Here is a 13,825-nt window from a genome sequence, read left to right as displayed (position 1 = left end):
GCCCGGCACTCCTCACGACGTCTCTTCTTCCCTCCTTCTCCTTCCCCTTTCATCTTTGGCGCTCCTTCCCACTTCTTTTTCCTTCTCTCTTTCCGTCCTCACCCCCGTAGTGGGCCATGTCTCTCTCCATCTGCCTCATCATATCCCATAAAAAAATGCGTTAAATGTTAATACGTCATTGCGGCCTTATTCGGAGTTATAATAAGGAACTTCATTGTCAACCAAACTGCATCGGGATATCGTAATTAGAGTGTCGACGATTGATGACTATGTACGTACTGTGACTATATATTACGTATATGAGTAATGTAAAGATCGAACATGTGTTGCGTGTGATGCCGAGTCGTGGGGCACCTCGAGACGTTTTCGGAATAATAGCTGTGGGGTGTGATCTCTATACGGGATGTGCATATGATACGTGAACGAGTTTGCTATCTACCGGTTGATCGATGTCTTTCGTGTGGCTGGATGCGTAACGTCAAGAGAATTGCAATCATAATTTATATCCCCATAAAATTACAGTGTGATAATTCCGAGACATGGGACAGACTAATTTACCATCGGACAATAATTCCTACTTGATGTTTTGTTCTACATATGTTGACTTAATAAGCGAACAACTTATACAATAACTGTTTTCATTTTTTTACAAATGTAATATTTTTTTTATTTTTTTTTTTTAATAGTATCGAGACTTATATTTTAAAAATTCATTTAATTTATAATTACTTTTACATATATATATATATATATAGCCTAGGGAAAATTTTTCGTTTATAGAAATATTGTTGTTTTTGTCAACTATGAACTAAATTGACACAACTGTAATAATTGTCAATAACTGCAACAACCCCCTCCCCCTCTCCACACACATATATATATATATACACACACACACACATTTGCTTACGAAGATATAGTATGCAAAATATTATTTAAATTGTCTTTCATCCTCCTGTTCATAAAAAGTCTTACAAAAAGCGTAATTTATTCAGTTTGAGTGGCAATATTTTGAGAAAGAGACATTAAAGTGTACAAGCTGTAATTATATTAGATATTTCGTTCATTTTTTGCCACTGATCGTAAGATAAATGATAAGTTATGCAATATTACTCGAAAGTATTAAAAGCTGGTTTCAAGGTCAAAGAAGCTGGCGGAGAAACTTTATATTGGTACCGAGTACTTAATAATCATGAATAAAATGAGCATTATTTATGGGACAGGCTGTTATTTCGAATTCTGGAAGTCATAATTTCGCAGTTTTTTTTACCAAACCTTGAGTAACGGTAATCTTCTTTGTCGCATGTATTCACAACAGTTAGTTAATGAATTTCTTTAATTCGATATCAGCCTGGATGCAGAACAAATTATTGCACCGGCAGGTGCGACAGTGCTCTCTGCGAGTGTACGGAACTTAATATGTTTGTCGCATGCGAGTAAAAATGATTAAAATTATAATGTCCAACTCAGTTTACGTAATTAAATCGAGAGAAAAAAATTACGACCTTAATGACATAATTGATATTAAATGATAAGCTGAAATTATATTGCATTGCGAATCTATAAATTTATCGTATGTTTTGTGAATATTTATAATTGATATTTGTTCATTATAGATGATATTAGAAATATATATTAAGATATATCAAATAAATATTGTTACACAATCACTGCAAGTCCTGCATTAATTTGTTCACACGGGATCTTTTCGCGCTTCATTCTCAAGTTTGCTATGTTCGTTCGTTTGACAACGGGTATGCCACGTATTTTGATTTGAATGTGTACGGTTACGTACACGCATGTGCATTTTGTCGCACTGTGATGCAAATGGGATAGGTCGCGCGGTAGGAGATACATATAAATACACGCGGTCTTGATTTAAATCTGAAAAGTGGTCCTTTCATACCACCGGCTGGACTATCGAGGAGAGTTAGCATGTGAAAGGAAGGCATACCACTGGCAAGGACTCCTCTCAAGAGGTCCTTAAAAACGCCACTTCACCCTAGATTTTTCAGTAATTCGTTCGGTCAGGAAGCCAACTTCAATTTTTATTCCTTATCGCATTCTCGCGTACGGAGATAAGGCTTTTTGAAAAGCGTCAAAGAATTTCGCGCAAGTCTGTCTTCGCATTTCATAACATTTAAAAAAAAGAAGATAACGTATTAAGTAAATGATTTAATATTTATGTATGTTATATAAGTTTTATATTTTTATGATATTTTATTTATCATTTTTTATCTACATATTTATATATTAATATCTATCATGTGAATCAAACGCCTTCTTTTATGTATAATAATATATAATATTGCTTTGTGTTTGCAATATTCTGCTATTTGACATTTTTTTAATTGTAATTTTAAGCGGTTAGTATTTTTATATAAATTATAAATATATATATGAATATTTACATATTTTTTTATATATAAGTACTATATTTTCTTACGTTTATATTCTTTCTTGCTTTGTTTATAAATTTATATATATATATACGAGTACATATATATATATATATATGTATATAAAATTACTCTTAATATTTCTTTTCTTTTTGCGCGTATAAATTTACAAAAATGAATGTTGAACGCTGTAGAAACGGTGAATGACATTTTAGGCACATCGAACGCGACATGAAATAGTTTTTTAATCCGAGAATCGTTGTACATCGATACCTATTCATTTCTCTGAGAAAATAGCCGTGTTTATATTTCGCAATTATATACCGATTCAATTCTGTGCATTGCGCTCGCGTGTTTGTTGTACCGGTTCATAAAATGTCTCGGAAAAATCATTTGATGAGAGGAGATGACCGAGCAGCGGACGATATGCAAATGTCGTGACTTCATTACCTCGATATTACTTACGTTTCGAAACGAGAAAATAATATCACTCGTGCCGGCTTGTTCTGCAGCAGCGCATATATGATGCATCAGATATGTTGAAAGATGGAGTGTATACTTAGGAGGGTAATTTCTACCATAATCTCGTCTTCTCCTTCGTTAGTATAATAACATTCTAAAAAAAAAGAAAAATTTTTTTGTATTATTAGCTAAGGAACGCGCGCGAGCGCTATACTTATTGCTGTTGAATGCAAGAGTCAATTGGAACCAAGATGCTTATGCCGGGGTACTTATTTAGATTGAATTCGATGAATCACTATTACATTTTATTCGTTGACGAACGTGTCTACTAATTATTTGCGATCCATTTAATTTTTTTGTACACGATCGATGTCCGCATTCTCATATTGGATAAAAATAACGCTTGATGCTGCACGTTGTAAGATGTATCGAAGTCAGGAAATTGAGGAGTCTTCTGACTCAAGTGTGGAAACGAAACAGTCACGCCGCGTAGTACAAAATGCAAACGACGTCTCGAGTCACGTTTGCCTTCCAGATGCACACGTCTCTTCCATCCCTGCGGGATGAGCCTGAGAAAAAAAAAAAAAAAAAAAACTCGGCGACGGCGCATCGCCTGCGTGCCTGATGCGTGCGACGAAACGCATCGATATTTCCGTCGGCATGCAAATCATACGGAGGGGTATGTGGGAATTTTCGAGACCTCACGGGACGCGCCTCGTAAACCTCGCTGGGTTAAAAGGCGGTGACGAGAAACAGTAGGAAAAAATTATTGTGCAGCCGTCCCCTCTGTCGCCGGTTTCTCGGCCCACGGGGGTTGCGTTTCGACCGTTTTTCCGCGCCGATGTCACGGCGGTGCGCATAAGAACCGCCGCTAATTATGCGAGAACATACGTACCTGGTCCATGAGATATAAATGCTAAACTCGCGGCATTATGCGCGTGACAGCCTGGTACACGTTAGGGACAATGTTGGGAAGTGGGTTGCGCCTACCTGAAGCGCAACGGCGTTACAGACAATGCCAAGCGTTAGGATATGTAGAAAATTCTATTTCCGGTTGTCGAGTAGTATCACCGACGTTACAGTTCGTTAGTCCCCTGTTTGGGCCGAATGGTCCACTCAACGCTGCCACGTCGAATAATCCTCTCTTTCTTGACTTTCAATAGGAATGTCTTTATCGAAATTAAGAGAATAATTTTGTGCGGTATACACGTTCTTTATCACGAAATCATATTTTTTAAAACAAACTAAATATGAAAATATATTTTTTTAATCAAAAAAGAGAAAGAGAGAGAGAGAGAGAGAGAGAGAGAGACAGAGAAATAAATAACAGTAAATATATAAAAAAATCATCAAGTAATAAAATTATGAAATCTTCCTAAAATTTAGCTATCTATATATTAATATGATTTATTATTTATTAATATTAATTAATGTTTATTAATTGTATTAAAAATAATAAATTATCGACTATAGAAGGTTTAAACAGAGAGATACGACGTTACACAAAGTTCGACTTATGCGAATCGAAAAAAGAGAGAGAGAGAGAGAGAGAAATAAATAAATTACAGTAAATATATAAAAAAATCATCAAGTAATAAAATTATGAAATCTTTCTAAAATTTAGCTATCTATATATTAATATGATTTATTATTTATTAATATTGTGCATGAATTTTCTTATTTAACTAAAACAAAAACATTTCTTATCACAAAGTATAGTTAATTCTCTCGAAACTCTTCTTTATACTTATAAGACCATCGATTCGGGGAAATCATAATGTAACATTACACCGCGCGTGTCTACCGTCCGTTCATCTTCGATCGATTATCGAACATTGAATCGGACCCTTTTTACACCACAAAGCAAACACCGCCCATAAATCTATTCTCTCGTCGATCCACCTTGTATGAGGGCGTGCGAGGAAGGCAGCTCGAGCTAAAATGTCGATTATGCTTCCAGATTATGCTTTTAGGTGCAGGTACGTGCGTACGTATGTCCGGGGAACATGCATCGTATCTTCGAGGACGCGTTAACTTTTAAAGTCGCCTCTCTTTAGATGCTTTCTCTTTTTCTCTTTCAATGAAATCGCGTTCGTGTACAATACGTGTCGGGACGACAATCGAGCCTACAGACAAACAGAAAGAGCCACTCTTTGAACCGCCAATGAAATATACGATTACGAGCCGCACAAGGACCAGAGGTCGAGTAGGGATCCATAGATCACCGATTGGAAGCATATAGGGCCCCGTCAATGGGATCGGCGTCACTTCGGGTTACAAAAGGCACAGGTTCCACTGGCATTCGTAGGGGCTCGTTAACCCTAAAGGCGGGTTCGTCAGTCCCTTCTCAGGTTGCCCAGGTGGGTCGCAATGGGATGCTAGGATCGAGTGCTCGATCAGTTTCCTCGGAGCTTCGCGAACCTCGTCTTCTCCGGCTCGCAGTTGCGCCAAGTTTGCTCATATTCTTGAGCGATTCGTTTTCCTCGATACAATGCTACGATATACAGAATGTACAAAGTGAACGTATATACATGCATTCTGGTAGCGAAATAGTGATCATGCATAGCAATGGAATGTTTTGCAAGGAAATTGAAATTATAATTTCAAGAATAATTGAAAAAATATTATACGATTAATTTTATCCCACGAGTTTTCACATATTTATTGTACAATATAATTGTTTTATCTATAGAGACCGATAAAATTAATAATTAATAATTAATAAATTGCTTCAATAGCGCGATTCGCTAAAATCATAAAAATTAACATACATTTGAAAGAACAATAAATTTGGTTGTCATTCAACTGTCAAACAGATTTGAAGTGATAAATACGTATCATAAATCATTGATACTACAATAGATTACTACATTTTATGCCTTATCATAATTAGTCTACTTAAATATTAATAATGGATACGATATATATGTGAATTACATAATTATAGTACATATTAATTACAAATATAATCATAAATTAACATTAAACATTAGAGGAAATTTACTTCCCTTAATTGAAACTAAAACAAGCTATGAGAAGCTTTCTTGTTGCCCTCCGTTTCTACTTCAGTGAATAAGATGTCCCTGTGTTATCCATTTCGGTAATCGTTGCACAGTAGCTTATCGCTTATCGATCGTCGTAAATATACTTGGATTATTCTCAGAGAGCTCCTAAGCAAATAATCCGAACTCGCAGATGCTGCGCAAGCGTTTTGGCGGGAAGTGAATTATTAGTAAAATGATTCAGGATAATGGAGTATATTAACCTTCTGGAAGACCGCATTTGGGAGGGAAATAGACAGAAGAGGAAAGCGGAAAATATACAACGAGAAGCGAAATGCGAGGGTAGAATCGTGGTAACCAGACGAAATTAAATCTTCATTAGAAGGAATGCATGAATTATGAAGATGTAAACGCGGCACTCGTGGACGAGAAAACGAGAAGGGGAACGAGTGATAAATAATAAACGATAACAGCCAAAGCACGGTTTTGCGAGTGTCGCATAGTGAAATGTTTGTCAGACTGCACATTATGTTACATTATATCATATTAACAACGACGTAATATTGCTGATTAATAACTATTCATATATTTCGATTAGTTAGTTAATTGTTATTCTAACTCTATCTTATTTCTCATTATTTATGATTGTTATTGGAGACAATTTTTTTGCGGTTAATTTTAGCACTAGATAATTAATTACAATTTAATTAAGATAATGTGAAATGTGTGCATTGCTATTTTATAATTCACAATTTAATTAATCTCAGTATAGCTCGTTATTCAATTAGACAGTTTCTTTTAATCGAATATATATATATATATATATATATATATATATATATATATATCATTTTTGTAAATGGAGACCAACAATTAACGAAAAAGTAATTGCAATCTGCGAAGTCACATATAGTGTAGACCTACAACGGCAATCAAGAGAATGTAGCAAGAGCATTTAAATGATAGAGAGGAAGGAAAGGAGCGAGAAGTGAGTAAAACTATTACATAATTTTTATTACATAATAAGTGAATGATTGACGCGACTATTTGAAGAGACCGAGCGCGCCGTACTTGGGCGTCTGTGCTCGTGATAGAACTCTGCGATATCTGGCGTTGCAAAACTCACGTTTTCCGCGCCCACTCTTTCGCGGAGAGAGCACTGTATTCTTCCGTCCTACAGGAGTACTATTACTTCCTACCTACGAGTCTCCGTTTCACAAAATGTAGTTCACGTATGTTAAATGCTACTTTGTGCCGCGTTGCGACGAAACGTGGTGGCCGCGACACGGCGCGTAAACTACCCGAGTTATGGCGTAGCTCGAGGAAAACATTTTCGATCCTCGTACGGTATGTCGGGCAATATGCCGCGTGCGGTTGTGCAGAGAGAAAAAGCGAGAGCTTTTGCGTAACACCGATATAAATTCGCAAAGTACAAGCGCGCGATCTACCACGAATAAGAGTATCGTTAATTTTCATACTTACGCGAGAATGAAAGTCGATGGCATAATCAGAAAATCCTGTTTCTTGGATAAAAATGCTGTATGTGATCTCAAGCATAAAAGATAATTTATAATTTAAAATGAGAATATATATTGTTGTGTACTTGCCGTTGTACTTTTAGGAGATTTCGTCTATCATTAATTTAATATCTAAGAGGGGAAAGATAATAAATTTAACCACATGATTATATACAATATTATCTTTAACAAATTTAAAAAATAATAGTTGCTTATTAAATGATGAAGACTTGCAACTAAATTAATTTTTTGACGTAATAATTACTTTATTACTATATTTATTATTTTATTTATTATTAATTTATTAGTAGATTTTAAGTAGTAAAAATAAAAAAATGTTCTTAATGATTATTGAATTTATAAATGGTACATGTAAAGCCAGTAGCGCAACATCCAGCTGATTGGTTGCCGGTAAAACGTGAATTTTCAAAAGCGAAAGTTATTCGTGTTTAATATCTTAGAGAATTTATATCGTCTCGAGAGTGAATGCAATGCGATACACGATCTACAGTTTTTTTTACCATCCGGCATTACTGCCTACGTACGTGTCAACTCGAGACAACGAGCTTTCAACCTTTTGTACGCGTGACAGCAAAGCGCACCAAGCGAAACGTAGAACGCGTGGGTATACGTTTGTAACCTGATCCACGTGGTATTCATAGCTGCATGATCAATGAAAAAATATAATCTGTATACTTGTATCTAGATAGATTATGCATTTTAAACTTTGGTGTTTGCATGTTCTAATTTCGTATCTTTAACTATGCAAAAATAAACATGCATGAATCAAATTCATGGGCTTTATTATGAAAAATCATATTATTTCGTTAATATATAGTAATACTGAAACACGGTAAGAATTTTTATAGTAATTATTTTTAGTTTTTTACTATTTTCAATCTTTTTAATTTCTATTAAAAGAAGAATTTGTGTACGCTAATGTATATTCAATTATTATGATGGATTACATTGGTGAATGTATATTCAATTATTACGCGGAATAATATTTTTTATTCACTTAATGCGTACATGATATACTTTCATAGAAATATGTAAAATAGTACATATAAATGTCAAACATAATAACAAATTACTGTGTTATATGTTTTCTTTTATCTTTTAATCGAAATCTTGGTACCGTGATTTCTTACGTGAATACGTATATATTTGGGGACGTAATTGAGGACACGCACTAAATGTAATGTCGTAAATACACACGTACGTATGCGTGTAATTTATCATGCAAGATCGCGCGATGGCCCCAGGCAACATCATCCAAGATAACATGAAACTCCATTTCATGGAAATCTTAAGTATCATTATGCGCTACCTTTCACCTTCGTATTTCACCGAAATAATATAGCAGCCATATATCTATTTGTTATATAATTATTGCGAGGCATGTAAGGTAGAGTGTTTTTAATTTATTATATACATATATATATATGCGACAGCATATACGGTCGTATTACTTTTAAAAATATTTTTTTATTAAAAACTTTTTTTAATTTGAGAAATTTCTGATTTTGTTTTAATATTGATTGTTACACTTTCACAAATCTAGGATTTTTTCACGATGTCTTTGGAACTGTATGTTCAGCGGAAAGTGAAACAACTTCTTCGACATCTTTCTCCGCGTTACTCCCTGCTGAGAATGCGTATCTTCGCGCAAATAGGTTGAAGTCAGACCGAATATTTATGATGGCATCATATAATTACGTCTGAGTACATATTTCATCGCAAGATGCATCAATCCGTACGTGCAGAATGTGAAGGCATAGAGCCGATAAGTAAGACGTACGAGGAAAAAATGTCATATGTATGTATACGCGCGTTTCTTTTTGAGCTAGCTTAAACAGCGACTGGCTTTTTGTCTGCGTCGTGAAAGATTACGAAGCGTGCAACTCACAACGACTCGATAACAAGGAGGCCCCTTGTATGCACCATACGCGAGTCATTGCTGGAGTACGTCTCAATCATTCGTTCACGAGCACCACGTGGTGGAACACCGAAGGATGCTGTTCTGTACCGTACATTAAGCAAACTATGCTATTAGCAAAATGCTCTTTCATAAGATTCTTTTTGTACTTTGTACGGATTGATGATTATCTCTTGGCCATGTTATTAGAACCGAGATGTTAACAATCGTTCAAATAAGAAAAGATGAACGGTAGAATTTTTAATATAAATCAATTACTAGGAAAAGAGATAATAATGAATTTATTAGAGAATTTTTCTAAAATTTTGCGTAACAATCTTTTTATGTAAAAATAACGTTTAAAAATACATATATTTAAAAAATAATTTATATTAAATTTAATTTCTTGAAATTTTTATTTTATTTTTTTTTTTTGCATACATATGATGGAAAATTACACATGCAAGGATAAGTATTTTGACGAATCGATATAAAATAAGCATTTTAACGATTATCGATCGAAATTCTGTCGATTAAAATTCTGCATAAGCACTTGAACAAGTATTTAGTTCTAAGTACGATCGAAGCAATCTTCCAAAGTAGACATTTGCTGACCCACCATATCCCTCTGATGCTTTTTCGCTAATATCCTATAGGTCCATTTACTTCACGGCATTTAGAAGCACTCAGCAAATATTTTGCGGTACTCATTTGCTATATCGCCGCATATAAAACTTATCAACGATACTTGCTATCCATTCCGATTTTTTTATTCAATATGTCGATCAATTTTTGTTCAGTATCAATAAATACTGTTTTTACATTTGATGAAGGAACTGAAACTTATGGATTAATTATATTAATTACAGAAATAATTATTAAACAATAATAAGAATTTATGATGGTAATTAAGAAACTTTAGAAAGTCTATCTCTTGTTTCTTAATTTTAATAGACAATAATTAAAATTGTTAGATTTTTAATCTTTTCTTAATTCGTTAAACTTGCCTTGCATGAAACTAAATTTAATGTCAAAGAAAGTCGAGAAGAAAAATGACTTCTCTTTGATGTGCCTTATTTACATTTCTCTCGATAAGATATAATGTCAGCACGAGGATTGTACCAAACGAGTTATAAAGCAGTAGGTTACGTGAGTCACGTTTGCGTCGCGTACAATATAATCTGAGTTCCTGCACATTTATGTGCGCATGCATGTGCGTAATCATACGGTCGCGTAAGACATATATAATAAATCGATCGAACGTAATAATCAAACGATACGAAGATAAAATTTCATTTTAGCAACTACGACCGTATATCTTTAAAAGAAATACGCTTTTCGAAATAGCACTAATCAAATATTGAAACTTGAATTACATTCAAATAATTGTATTAAAAATATTAAAATGACTACTTTGATATAAATACAGCTCTTACTATTTTTATTTTAAATTAAAGTTTTACATAAAAATTATGATCATTAAGTGTTATGAAAAATTCATAAATATGCAAGAATAAAAGTAGATAATTGTTTTGGGATTTTAAAAATTCATAATCTCACGATTTGTTAGACAATTATATTGACAAAAGAAATTATACATATACATATCTATTTTAATTACAACTTTAAAGAGACATTTAAAAGAGTAAAATTATGCAAAAGCGCGATAATTGCATCGAGTGAAAGAAAAAGATAACTCTAGTAAAAGTATTTTTCAAACGCACGCAGTAATAATTGTACAGTAAATTTAGACTAGATATCAATTTATAAATCAAATATTAATATTCAATGATTCAGTGAAAAAATAATTCAGTGATCATGTAAAGATGACTTTTTGTGACAGTCATTAATTTCATGATTCGTGATTGTAAAAGAATCACGAATCGATTATTGTAAAAACATTTTTCTTAAAATAATAAAAACAGCTTTTCAGAAATTAAATATGGGGAGATATTATACAGAAAGAGAGAGAGAGAGAGAGAGAGAGAGAGAGAGAGAGAGAGAGAGAGAGAGAGAGAGAGAGAGAGAGAGAGAGAGAGAAAGAGAAACAGAAATAATAATTAATATACCTTCGAGGTATTCTTAATTTTATTGAGATTTTTTTATATAAATTTCTTATTAAAAATCTATTCGCCAAAAACAATAATAATATTATAATGATAAACTGTATTTGTGTGTGTGTGTGTTATGTTCAACATTAATTATTAAATTTCAGAAATTAATTATTACGTAATTATTACGTAAATAAACAAACTGCGTCTTTGCAGTATGATTACAATATCTTGTGCGTAAATAGAATAAAATTTTAGTGGCCTGTGAGTGGGTCAATAAAAACTTTATTTGTTTCAATCTGTATATTGAAATAAATATTTGTACATTTAAATGTGAGAGTATTTTTCCTACTGTTAGATTTCAATCATCATTTAATTTTTATCATAGTATGTATATAACTCTTTATAACAGCATATTATTGTGTGTGTTTTTTTTTTAAATTGAGTTGACAGATATATATTATTCATCTATAATAAACTCAACAAGCTCAATTTGTTTCAATCTATATTGGAACAAATATTTGTACATATTCGGGTGTGAGTATGAGTACATCTTTTACTGTCAAACTTCTATTTAACTGCTGCTATTGCGTGTTAAAAAGTCATATCGCTCACGGATCACACACATTATACATACACACATTACATTGATTATCACAGATTCAGTAATTGTCATAAATGTGCTACAATGATTATAAATTCACTTTAAGGAAAATATGAAATAATAATTTTATAATAATATTTTGTACAGTCATTGCAAATAGTGCAAAAAAATTGCAGCACATTAAAATATATATTTTTTTCTTAATACTTTTATTGTTTTACTTATATTTGAGAAAATTTGTTTGTTAATTAAATTTTAGTTTACTAATTAAATTATTTTACCAGTGAATAATGATATAAATCTATATGTTTGAAGCAACTGCAATGATTTGACAGTAAATATGTTTGGAAGTTGGTTTGAGCTATTAATGTATTTTTAAGTGCTTTAAGTGTTTAAAACGGTAATTTTTTTTTGGCCTATGTTTTTTAGTTTAATTTTTTTAAGTACATCTTTGACTTCAAATTTTCGACATATTGGTAGAGTTGCCTGTATCTCAGGCTTTGAGTTGAAGTATCAGAGTCATGGTGATTCAGCTGTTTTTTGCTTATACGATCGGTTGACGCTTACCAAACCGGTCCTGCAACGGGTACTGGACCATCAGTGAGGAATGGTAAGAGGAGAAGGAAGGATCTTCGAACTTCGTCTGACGTCATCGTCGAGGTCAATGTCATCTCCTTGAATCAGTGCAAGAACTCGCATAACCGTCCGTGCGGTAACAACCGAATTCCTTTACAAGTTCGATGATCTATAACTTAAGAAAGAATTTAAACGATTTTCTTTGATAATAAATGAAATAGAGAGCTAAATACATGAAGCTGTGATTTGTAAAACATTTACGTTTTTAGAAAAATTTTTCAGAGAAAAATAAAAAAATAATGAAATATGTAAGAAAACACATTTTATATGTAGTATAAAGAGAGAAATATTTGAAAAAAATAAAATAATTAGTTTATAAAAATATGTAGAGAATAATCGTAGATAAAATTTTTCATTATTTTGCGATACATTTTGAGACGATTATTAGACAAATCACAGAGACTACAAATTAATTTCAAATTTTTAACATACAACTAAGTCTCCATAAAGCTCACTGCTTCTATTTTTGCAATTTTTCTGTCTTGACAAGTTCTTTAATTTGAGAATGATGATATTGAGAAATTCGTTGTCCTACTTTCAACCCTCTCCATGATAATACGCCTCCCTGATTTACTCCCACTCCTCGACTCTGATCCTCCCCGAAGCGAAGAGGGATATAACAGGAGGAAAAGAGCGAGAGAAATCACCTCCACGATCAATACAGTAATGACGCTCCCGCCAGGATGTTACTATGCTAAGCGTTTCGCTGTTTTATACTCGCGATTATGCTGTACCCTCGATTCTTAGATTATTTGAATTCGAATCACGGTAGGTCGTCCTTTATAGGATTTCTTCATTTTTTTCTTTTCTTTCTCATTTCTTAAACTGTGAACAATGACACTTTGCTGATATTTGTGAAATCAATCTCACTGAGATATATCAACACGTTATGATAAACGAATCTATTAAATATCTAATTAAATATTAAAAAGTGAAATAAAATATAATTAAAGCAAGGATTCTATATGTTACAGTATACAGATTATCTTTTATGAGAATGTATACATCTAAGAATTAAAACATTATTCCTGTATTATTTGAACAATTATATTTTTTTCTAAGAAAAAATCTTTTGAAAAGTAATCGAAAGTGTGACAGTGTGACTTCAATAATTTGCTCACGAGAAATGTTGACTCTTTCTCTCCACGAGGATTTGTGTCACACGAACCACGAAATATCGATAGCTTCAGCCCCGGAAAATTAGTCCGGTAAAAAAGTGCTATCTGAGCAACATCC

At 33.1% G+C, this 13,825-nt stretch overlaps 1 protein-coding gene across 7 annotated transcripts in view; it reads left to right on the top strand.

Moving 5' to 3' along the window:
• LOC140663336 (UPF0489 protein C5orf22 homolog) overlaps positions 1-13,825 on the top strand; it is a 244,223-nt gene that overhangs the window by 110,576 nt on the left and 119,822 nt on the right. The gene's annotated exons all lie outside the window — the stretch shown is intronic.

Source organism: Anoplolepis gracilipes, chromosome 3, assembly GCF_047496725.1.
Source record: "Anoplolepis gracilipes chromosome 3, ASM4749672v1, whole genome shotgun sequence".
Taxonomy (NCBI): domain Eukaryota; kingdom Metazoa; phylum Arthropoda; class Insecta; order Hymenoptera; family Formicidae; genus Anoplolepis; species Anoplolepis gracilipes.
The sequence above is the reverse complement of the archived record's forward strand: the minus strand, read 5'-3'. Positions and strand labels throughout refer to the sequence as shown.